The following is a 12,195-nucleotide window of genomic DNA, read 5'->3' as shown; positions in this document are numbered from 1 at the left end:
AACCGCTGACGATGCTCAGGATTTAGAAAAGCCACATGAGCTGTTTTTACAAAAGGAGGTTATGATGATGAGTTGATGGAAGGATGTTAATGTGGTTTTATCTCAGCGGAGCAACAGCAAGGACAGCATTTCCCAGAAGCCTTCACTCTCTCCCTCTCTCTGTATGTGTGTCTTCTGAGGAGATAAGCAGATGGAAACGTTTATGCAGGGAAATAAGGAGATGATTCTTCCCTATAGCAAATATATTTTAGTGTATCAGGTTTCTACAAATAAAATAGTTTACTTGCAATGTTCTTCTTACATTCTTTTATACCGAGTGGCAGCATGTTTAACAAACCAAACATGGTTTTGTGTGCAAATTAAAATGATCCTGTGGATTATTAAACCATTAGTGACACCAGGTGTAGATGACTTGATCTTGAGGTTGAACATGTATGACAAGAGACAGCAAATATGTTTTTAATGTGTCTTGTTCGTTTATTTCTTTTAATTCATTCAGGAATAAACAGTTTTCCTGAGGGCAGATCATTCCCATCAGTGAGTGAGGACTAACAGTGTCACAAACAGTAACCTGCTTCATCATGGCTGAAGCGAAGTGCTGTTACTGACACATATCTGGTCTGTATTTCTGTCCTGTTTCCCTTTATTTGAGAGGAAGTGTAGTGAGACAGGAAACGTGGAGCAAGTCAAGTGTGACTTGCAACAAGGGTCCTGTTACGTGGAATGGGCCTTAACCATCAGGCCATCAGGGCGCCGCTATCGTTGTTATCTACTGTAGATTTCCGAGCAGTCATGTAAAATATTTGATGCCATTTAAGAACAAAACTTCTGTTCGGGGACTAAATATTTTTTGTTGGAGAGCCAGATTTAGCCCACTGATGTACAAGAACCACAGAGTGTATATAAAGATGGACGTAGCGATGTGTGACGTCATCCGTTGGTTTTATTGGAGCCGGTTCGAAGCTCAGAGTTGCAGCTTATGGACGGCGCCATATTTTCCTATTGGAGCCAGGACCTTTCACACTGTGGAAACACGCCACGCTACCTCAGACCCGAGCTAATGCTAGCTTACTGGGAACACTGAGTGCTGCATACTTGAGCTAACATTAGCTATTTTAGCTAAATTGTGCTAACAGGGCAGGTTTCATAAGCAAGCAACATTAAACTTAGTGAAATATTGCGTCAACAGTTCGACTCAGCCGGGGAGAACAGCCACCTGTCAATCAACGCCCACACAGCAGACATCAAAGCGACTATAAGTCTTCAAATCTTATAAACAGAGAAATAATTTCCTAAATGACCACCAGCACCTTTTATTAGAGGGTCTGAACTTCGTCATCATCAGAAACCGACGTCTCATTTTTCTAAAAACATATTTCCTCGTTTCCTCTCCGCTCACAACTCTCCTCCAGCTGTGACCAGGATATCGATCTCCCTCCGCCAACATCCAGGATGCCTCCATCACCTCTATTGTAAGTGCACGATGAAAGAATCTTTTAATGGACAGTATGAGAACAAGAGGAATGATTACAGGAAGAAAGATGTAATAAAACGCAACTATAAAAACCCCGTTCGTCTTGGAAATCGGTGCCAGAAATCGTCGTTCAGGTTGTGGAAGGTGGCAGAAAATTATGTGTTTCCTCTCTGCTGTCTTCAGTCAGCTGCAGGGCTCCAAAATATTCAGATGTCCCATATTTCTCATGCAGGAAACATCCAAAACACACACACACACACACACACACACCTGGCTGAACATGAGACCGGCTCCTAACTCGCCTCAGGAAGCAGCTCATTCTGTTCACATCTGTCCAGCTCTAATTAGAGACTTCTGATTACCTGAAAAAAACTAATATTTTAAATTTGTATTTATTTACTGTATTTTATTTATGTTGGATTATTTACAATTGATATATTTTAATTGATTTTTATTGAAATAACTGCAGCATGTTTGACTGAACTGACGATACACACGATTCGATATAAAGTTTTGTGACAGTAAAAAGAAGCTTCACTCTTTTCTTTTGTGAGGTCTGTTTTTCCTGGATTATCTCAGGTCGGAGATGCAGCCGTCTCTCTCCATGATAACAACTCATCATCATCTTCATCATCATCATCGAGGCTGTCGCTCAGCTCGGCCTTCGGCATGAAGACGGAGCGACATCACCGCTGACCATCACTCCCGCTGTGTTCAGGGTGTCAGCGGACAAATGGGGACATTTTTCAGCGTTATCCGAGCATCAGACTCCGAGATTAAAGTCCCGGTGAAGATGAGGAGCGAGGGGGGGGGCCTGCGAGGACGGACGGACGGGAGAGACGAGGACACACATTGAGGTCAGGATGAAGAGTCGGCTGTCAGGAAACACAGAGCGTCTAGACTGAAATACAGCCGGCGGAGGAGAAAGTTTGACACAAACACATCGAAGGAGAACTTCAGGATGACTCAGCTGATTGTTTCCCCTGAAAATGATGCACAGACATGTTGGAGTATTGACTGTATGTGTATCAACAGTTTGTGTCTCTTATGTATTAGTGTAACAGTGGTAAAAAATCCATTTCTATTAAAGATTAAGAACACATTTTCCACATTTTTAAACCATCTGGATGGAAAAAATATTGCATCTGCTGCATGATAAAAAAAAAAAAAAGACTTTTAATCCTTTTCCTATCCAGGTAACCACGGCTACCATCTCTGATTGGATTAGGAAACACTCACAGCTTTAGAAACTGTTAAAAATGGATCAGACCGGATGCATTAAACTCTATAGATTCACAACTAAAGCTGTGTGTATGAACAAAGACTAGTAGGTCAAATAATTTGCTTTTCCCCAACAAAATATTTAATTTTTGCAGCACAGTATCCACTAGAAGAAACTACATAAATATTAAACTCTGTATGGTCGCATTCAGACTTGGTTAAGGTCAGAGGAAGATCAAGGTCTCTGTTTTAATACAGAAAAAAACATGTTTATTACAATTTAGCTTCTTTTATTAACCTGAATACACACACACACACACACACACACACACAAAACTCAGGACCATCCAGCCCGACCTTGTGACTTCAGAGAGATAAATAAAGGTAGCAGAAAAAAAAAAAGTAGTCGCATATGAAGGTAATTTCTCATAGAGTCGGACATACATCTTCTCTTTTTCTCTTTCTCTTTCTCATTGTAAAAAGCCGTCGGCGGATTAGCGGCGTTTCCTCCTGCAGAAACAGTGACTCCAGCTCTTCTTCAGACAAACATGTTAAAAAAAAAAAAAGGATCAAAGAGAAACAAAAACAGGCTTATGATGGATAAAGGATCTCAACACTTGATCCTAAACTGTCTCCAGACTCACAGCTTCCAGTTAAAACGTGAACCAGTTTAAAGAAGAAGAAGAAGAAGAAGAAGATGCATTTATTCACCTTTTCCCCGGATAAGTGACGGTTTGAAAAACAAGATTAAGAAACATCAAAGAAAGGACAGAAAGCAGCCAAAATCAGGCATGAAGGACCTTCGTTTAGGATCCACCTGGAAGAGAATCTCCTGCTAATCATCTCAGAGAAAAGCTAAAAACTTTTTAGTGGTGTAGTTATAAGAATGAAGACGTCTGTTATGACTTTAAAGGACCAGTGTGTAGAATTTAGTGACATCTAGCAGAACGGACTTGGGAGAAATGGAATATAATAATCATAATTTTAATTAGTGTTTAATCACCTGGAAATAAGTATCGTTGTGTTTTCGTTAGCTTAGAATTAGCCTTTATATCTACAGAGGGAGCAGAACTGTCACATCCTGCCTGGGCTTTGTTTGTTTTTTGGACTCTTTGTGTTCTCTTGGTTTCCTGTTTTTGCTCTTCTCTTCAGTCCTTTTGGTCATTTGATTTCGCTCTTTCGTGTTATTTGAGTTGTTTCTTGGAAAGACTGTTAAGTGTGTTTGGTTAGCTTGTAGTTCTGTGTTCCTAGGTTCATTTACCCGGAGACCTCAGCCGTCCTCCCCTTGAGTTGAGTTGTATCTCTGAAGGACTGTCTTAAGTTTATGTCATTCTGGGACGGTTTGATTCATGCTGGGTTGTGGTTTAGAGTATTGTGTTTTCTGGGTTTTGGTTTTCTGTTGCCGTGTTCCTTCACTCCTCCTCACACCTGCCCTGCATTCGTCCTCGTCAGCCTCGTCAGCTGTGCTCTGTGTCCTCCCAGCCTATCAGCTCCCAGCCTGTGTCTCGTCACTTGTTCCTCGTTGTCTGATTAGTTTAGTTTGTATTTAAGGTCTGGTTTGCAGTTGAGTCCGGTTGGATCATTGCTTCTGTTTTGCCTGCCCAGTCCCAAAGAATAAAGGTCTTCTTCAACCCTGCATTTGGGTCCAGTCCTCCTCCATCATGTTGCACTGCCATGTTTCTAGAGTAGCCCAGAACAGACAATCTGCAACCTTAAGAAAACGTAGAAGAAACAGTTGTGGAGCGATGTGACTGCATTTTAATCAAAGATCTTCTCTCTGCTTCATTTGTGAAGAGACACTGATGTCTTTCAAACTAAAGAAACCCTGAACCACACACTTACCGCCAGAGTAAATGTCAAGTGTTACAGTACAACCACAGGACTCTGAAAGCACTCGAACAACGATGTGACTGATAGTAATAATTGGTGCTGTATGATTTTATATATATGTATTATGTAAGCGTGTTCTTGCTCTGCTCATTTTATCGAGGACGCTTTGGGAGAATCTCAGCACAAAGCTTCAAATCAAGCAGCAACCTCCGGGGCTGAAAAATGAAGCCGATGTGGAAGTGCCAACACTGCAGTTCCTTGAACGGCCACTTGAGGCTCCAAAAGCGAGTCAATCCCCAGAGACCCCCATGTTAAAATGCCCGACTTTACAGCAGAAATAAACATGTTTACAGCCTGATACAAACAACGGTTTTGATCTCTGTAGCTAATTTCCCCTTTCATGACAACTGTACGTTTAAATTTTATTAAGCCGTAAAGTTATGCATAACGAAGGACATGGCTGCTTTGAGTGACAGGTCCGCCAGCCGCTAGGTGGCTTGTTTCAGCCATTCGGCCCGCCTCTTTGCCCATTTTTGATTGGCTGGGAGTTAGGCAGCATCATGTACTGCCAAGATGGCGACGTCTATGGTTCAAATATAAGAATTTTCATACTACTGCTGCTGGTCTTTGTCGGGTGTAACGACGTCGTAAACGGCTAATGTAACTGTGATGCTAACTGTGCTAACGACAAACAGAAAACTGATGTTTTGATTGAACTGAATGAACTACAGCTGCTTTTCCTTTGTGAAGAAGCAAGATAAAAGCAGCGTTCATGTTTTTACTTCAGTCACACATCAGTTTGTTTAATGGCTTACTGGATCTGGAAGGAGTGTGTGTGTGTGTGTGTGTGTGTGTGTGTGTGTGTGTGTGTGTGTGTGTTAGACCTCCAGGATTTGTCTTTTTTTTATTTTTTTAATCTTCAGCAGCAGGAAGAAAACCTCCAGTCTGGAGAATTCAGACAAGAAGGGAATTAACCAGGAGGGATGTCAGAGAAACTCTTCTACACTTACCTGTCCACACACACACACACACACACACACACACACACACACACACAGCGCTGCACTAAGTATGAGGCTCAGCTGCTCTGGCAGGAGGCTGCTGACTGTAATTGAGTGCAGCTCCGTCACTGCAGGTTCATTCAAAGTCTAAACAGCAAGGAAATGCAGTCAGTCAGTCAGTCAGTGTGTGTGTGTGTGTGTGTGTGTGTGTGTGTGTGTGTGTGTGTGTGTGTGTGTGTGGTTCAGTCTTTTGTTTCAAAGCCTCACTGATGCTTAACAACCACAGAAGAAGAATGAACCAACAAGCTGTTGTTTGTCTCGCCGCCTGTCGAACACAAACAGACAAACTTGTCTGCAGTGAAACTTTAAACTCGCACGATGATTTATTCACACACGTCAGTCCTCTGTGTTTGTTTTTCACTCTTTCTCGTATATATTTTGTGTTGCTTTAGCGTGTTTTCACTGCAGGAACTGGATAGATTTCTTTAATTAGAGCCACCTGCCTGATAAACAGCCCCCCCCCCATAATAAATAAATAAATAAATAACCATCATCAATGACTCCACACACTCAGATTTGGTGTTCGTTTATCTTTATTTCAGCTTTCAGCTTCTCAGCAGCATCAGAGACATCTCAGCCAATGACAAGGGAGGACCATCATAAATATTAACCAATAAGATCTCAGCAGCAGCAGCAGGTGACATCAGCCACGGAGGAGCTGCTGTACATTAAATCATGAAAACAGACTCTGTCGCACTCAAACAGGATGTGATGTCACAGGTCTGACGCAGATAATCAGGAGATACACACACAGATATGATTCTTAAATTCATCAATAGAGCAGATATTTGACTATTATGACGTTTTTTTTTTAAACGTATTACTGAATGAAAGCAGGGTTCAAACATCTTTAAAATGAAAGGCGAAGCTAACAGGCGTCCTGACCTATAATGCTGCTTTTATGTCATATGGAGAGAATGAATTTCAGGAAGCCATGACTGTAGTTTTCTGAGTTTTATGTTAAACTAAAACGACAAACAGATTTCACAGCATCTATTGCTAACATGATACGATGGAGATTATTAATCTAATAACACTGTTCTTTCAGGTTTTTTCCAATATCAGTGATTGTGTAATTTTTTTTTTTTTTTTTTGTGGTAAACTACAATCTGTAAAATGTTGAATTTTAATTTGGGCTGCAAGAGGTTAAAAATCAGATAATATGTAGGTTGATATTAACTTTCTTAACACAATCCATAACATAAATAAACTTTTTCTATCAAGGTTCCCACAGTTTTTAGTTTTAAACAATTAGATTTGAGGTTGAAGTGTAACAAACGTCCCCGTAAACCATGAGAGTCAGAGCGAGGTCAGCAGGTGCGTTACGAGGACCCTGAAACTGAAACAGCCGTCATTAATTCAATCGTACTTTTCCTGCTGTGAGAAAGGACGTTTTATCGTCTTTTTTTATTTACATATATCATTTTCCCCCCTTGTTTGTTTTTTTATTTAAAATTTTTACAGTGAAGCACTTTGTAAAGTTTTAGTACGAGCGCTACAAACTACTGTATATCTCCTCGATAACTTTAATGATGTTGACTGGAATATCACTGCTGATGATGATGATGATGATGATGAATTAATGATACAGGTGCTATAAACGCCACAGCTGTGCATGACAGCTGCTCTGCTATTTCATAGGAAGTTGAAATAATTAAAAAGGGGAAAAAAGGACTTTCTCTGAAAGGAAAACTTGATGATTTAAACCCAAATAAATATTCCTTCATCATTCATTTATTATTGGAGACTTTATTCTCTCTCTATATATATGTTGAGCTGTATTCTTGCCTAAAACATTGCAGGTTACACAACATTTATTGGTAACGCTTTACTTGACAGCTCCTTTAATTTTATACTAATTTCCTGAGTAATTTACAGGTATTTTACAGTGAATTTTTACAACATTTTACAGACAGGCAGGTGGTGCAATTTGGTGCAAATTATAAGAAAGAAACAGAAGAGTTACATTTGTTTAGTTAATAAGTGCTAATTCATTATATTTGGGTTCATACATAGTTGTTAATTTGCAAAAAAATTAACAGAAAATACTTAGTTTTTACTTGGTGTGTAGTTCTGTGTGTCAGACAAAATATTAGGTTGTTTTTTAAAAAGCATTTTTCTCATGCTACCAAGTTACATAAAACTTTTAAAGAAAAGTCCTAAGACTGAACAGTTAGCTTCTTTTAAGACATTATTGGGGAAAAAAAACTAATATGCTGAAACTTTACACTGAAAATTTTTGCAAATAAACAACTACGTATGTTTCTGTTGAACCTTAATAGAGCCAAATTACAGTCGTCCCATCATGAAGCCTCCTAAAACTCAGATGAACATGATTGTCTAGTTTGAAACCTGTTTTATTTCCATATGACATTAACGCAGCATTGAAGCGGATGTTGAACAGTGAATCAGATCATCATCGTCGTGACAGAAACACAACAAAACACAAATTTTAAACTCTGTCTTTGAGAGTTCAGCTGAACGAAGCCCCACGTCGTCTCGTTTCGTCTATTTAAAGTGCATTTTTCAGACTGAGATGCTTTACAAGCTCACAATTCAGTGTTAATATAATAATTATTACAGTTAAGACTTTGTACAGTTCATCACATAAATAAGTGTTAGTGCAGCTGCGGCGGCGGAGAGGTAAAACACTTGAGTTCTCCAGAGTTATTGCACACAAATTCAGCAAAGAACCAGCAGGTGACACAGGAAATGGCAGGATGTCTGTCAATGTAAATACCTGTCAGAGTTTTCAAAATAAAAGTCTTTTCCCCTTCCCCTCAGATAACACACAGAGAGACAGTACAGGACACAGCAGAGTGGATATACTGTATAGTGTGGCACACATTTCAGATATGAAGAAGTGAGTACATTATTCAGAGTATTTAAGGTTTGAGTTGTGGAGACACAACATGAGAACAACATTAAACGTCCATTTAAATACGTGTAAATACAAGTATTGAAATATAACCCACAACAAAGCAGCTTATTGGTGGAAACTCCGACTTTTCACCTGCAAAACATTGATGAATACTGTAAACTCTCAAACAAAGGCCTGGTTCTTTTATCAGAAAGTATTTGATATTTTCTGATCAGCTCCCATTTGCTGTTGTATGTTTAATGTAAATGTGTATATGTGTCCTAATAAATCCAGTATAAGTCGTCCACTTCCACAACAGAGTCATGTCATACCCGCCAGAACAGAACAGGAATACATTTTTATTCACCAATTAATCCCAATTTCTTCTACTTTGATGTTTCTTCAATCGTTGTCAAGCTGCCACCAGTGAAATTCAACATTTCTTACTCAGAAATGTCACATTTAAATCCTTCCAGCAGCTTACAGGACACATATTCTGCTCATTTCCAGCTCTATATTTATATTCTGGAGCTCAACTGGGATATCTTTGCATGATTTCTAGTTAAAAACTCCTTATTTATCTTCTACTGGTCCTTTATGCAGCCCCTCAGTTCAGCCTCTGTCTGAAACAGGCTGTTTTAGCTCCTGTCTCTTTAAGGCCCCGCCTCCCGCTGAGCCCACTCTGTTCTGATTGGTCAGCTTTCAGGAAGCTTCCTCCGGCTCTGGAGGAAAGTAAACAAACTATAGTAACAGGATTTCACTTCTTTACTCCTTCTTTACACCAAATGCAAATGAAGTGTTCAGGGCAGGTTCAAGCCCTGAGTTTTGACTTACAGGCAGCATTTCTAAATACATTCATGGATTTTTGACCATGTTCAACATCCGACACCAGAACATCATATAAAAGATATAAAACCACAAAAAGCAGAATATGTCCCATTTATAAAGGGAGGAAATCTCCTTGAACGGAAGGTTTTCGATGTGAAATATCTTCAGCGAGTGTTGACTTTCATTAACAGAAGCTTAACGATCAAAAAAACTGCAAAGTAGAAGAGATTGGGATTAATCAGGGAATGAGAACTGTACATTATGATTAACTTAGTATGTATTACAAGTAAGCATGTATTACACCCATCAATGTTTTACCAGCCTTTATCTGTTTGACAGTAATCTGAATACCGTCTTTAATTTGAGAATTTACAATATTTGATCTTTTGAGTCAAAACAAATTTTTCAAAAGGTTCATTTCTGTGTTCAGTGACCTTTTTTTACAATTTCAAAACCTGATTGGATGTTTCAAAAACCAAAATACAAACAAACAACACAGCAGTTATCAGTAACGGGACAAAATGATCACTTTCAAACCGGAAACCAAACTTGGAGCAGATGTCTGGCTTTCGTCTGACGAGAAAAAAAAAGATCATTTAAAGTGAAATATGAGGCGTGAAGATGAGACGTTCAGAGATCTTCATCATCAGTGTTTGTGTCACATGTTTAACAGACTGTAGAGCTTCAACATGTCTGCAGGTGAAGATTTTATCTGATAACTTCAAGCTCCAACATGTAAAAGGAAATAATAAAGATAATAAACTGGATATTTTCTCCTCCGTTTGTCTCAAACTGGTTATTCGTTGATGTTTAAGGGCGTCTACCAGCTGATTAAGGCGACAACAACAACAACAACAACAACAACAACAACAGGTGTCATGTCCGCAGCTTTTCTTATCCAGAAGGAAATTTTAGTAACATTTTATTTAACAGGAAAGAACTAGAAGCCTATTAAATATTAATTTATTAGAAACTTTACTCTCAATATTTGTTTTTCCTACCTGAAGATGGATTTCACACATTTGAATGATTGATCACCTGATTTGCATCGACTAAGTTAATTCTTAATTAACTAAATTCTAATTGAATTTTTTTTAATTAAAATTCTAAATTAATTTACTGACTGAACACACAAATTTCACAGTCGTTTCTTTCTCATCACAGAGAATTATTCAGAAATCACAGACCTGTAAAATCAAAATTTGGGACGTTTTTATTTTAAAAAATAAAGGCGACATGAGTAGAGTTTAAACCAGGACATGCTGTTTTATGATTGGCTGATATGTCACCATGGTTACAGACAGCATTTTTACTGCAGAGGGACCGACTTTAAGGTGTTCTAAACATGAAATAACTTCTCAAAATTGCAGCAAACCAAGTCTAAAATTTACAAAACTGATTCAAATTTAACTAAAATTGATTATTTCAATCAAAGGCTTCCTCTGAAGAGTCTCTGTGTGGTTATTTTGGTCTGAAACTGGTCGTCCTGAGAACGAAAACCAACCAGAGTCCCATTCAAATGAGCAAAACAGCACTTTAGTTTGAAAATGCTTTTAAAATGAGTTCCCATTCGAGTTTCTCATGAAAAAACCTTCAATTTACAGATTTTGGGATGTTTACTTGACATATGAGGAACAGTTTTCAGTTTTCATGATTTGTCTTTGAATTTTTCTGCACCTCGAACCCTAAAAACCCCGGCAGAGTCGATGCCTTCCTCTCGTACAAACACTCTGTGAAACATCCCATAATAAACAAGCAGTTTTTTCCAGTTTTTGAAAGACATGAAGGCCGAAAAGAAGCCTTGAGTGTTTTGCTTTTCTGTTCTTTTTTTTTTTTTTTTACTGAATTGAGGAAGATGAATTGGTCACAAAACATCTCTACAGAGTGTGTGTGTGTGTGTGTGTGTGTGTGATTTTTTGCGAGGGTGTGAACGCGTCCCACTGGGTTTTGTTTCACTTGCATGAATTAACGCAGCTCCGAGCGCCTCGCTGGAAGCTAAAGTTACAGAACTGAGGAAGAAGAAGAAGAACGGCTTTAAGTGTGACACAGCAGGAAGTTATCATAAAAAAGTGTTGGGAGTAAAATTCCTCCTGTTGTATTTCGTCAGACTGAGCAGATATTCGCACCATGTGGCTGTTGTTAAGAGTTACGGCTGGTTTGAGAGATCTGGGTCTAGACTGTGCTGTAATTTCCTTTTTTTTTTTTTTTTTTTTCCTGTTAAAGTAGAAGCAGCAGAAGCATCGAATGTGAATCAAATCGAAAAACCAAAACGGGTAATTTACATTTTAAATCCAATGACCCGAAGAAATTAGTTGATCCAGTAATTTTCCAGCTACGTGTGTTGTTTTTAAAACACAAGTGGACTCTGAATGTTTGCTGGTTTTCAGCCACAATAAAACCTGAACAAAAAAACCCCAATAATTTACTGGTTTATGTTTAGAAAGTAAAGATGTTCAGCCAGTAAATTGTTTTTTTTTTTTCTTTTCCTGTAATTACACTTAGAAGAATTTAACTCCTCCATCGTCAGCTGTGCAGTAAAGGTTCATCGCCTCTTTTTTTATCAACTAAGGCCTCAATATTTAAAACATGGATCTATTTTTAAATTTATTTTTTATTAATGGAGATAATCTAAGCATAAATGTCCACTTACTAGCGTCAGAGCTTTCAACCGTATTCTTCAGTCAGAGAGTAAAGCTGCCTCAGTCACGTGATATTTGACGTTATGTGTCACATGATGATAATAAGTGAACCTTTTGTGCTCAGATCATCTCCATCAAATACGGTTTCCGAAGGTCAAGAATGAACATTCATAGTCATAACTTCTATCTGATCACTGACAGGACGGTAACTGTGGTGTGTTTTAGTTTATTTACAGGAGAAACTGCGTCTCCGTTACTTATTTTGTCATCCAGAGAGTTCTG

The 12,195-nt window shown here is 38.6% G+C and overlaps 1 long non-coding RNA gene across 1 annotated transcript; it reads left to right on the top strand.

Moving 5' to 3' along the window:
• The first annotated feature begins 4,349 nt into the window (after positions 1–4,349).
• LOC122971819 lies at positions 4,350–8,276 on the top strand. The gene is made up of 2 exons (XR_006399569.1): positions 4,350–4,621; positions 6,129–8,276. It is a non-coding gene; the product is annotated as an uncharacterized LOC122971819 (long non-coding RNA).
• Positions 8,277–12,195: the final 3,919 nt, after the last annotated feature.

This window comes from Thunnus albacares, chromosome 20 (genome assembly GCF_914725855.1).
Source record: "Thunnus albacares chromosome 20, fThuAlb1.1, whole genome shotgun sequence".
Lineage (NCBI taxonomy): Eukaryota > Metazoa > Chordata > Actinopteri > Scombriformes > Scombridae > Thunnus > Thunnus albacares.
The sequence above is the reverse complement of the archived record's forward strand: the minus strand, read 5'-3'. Positions and strand labels throughout refer to the sequence as shown.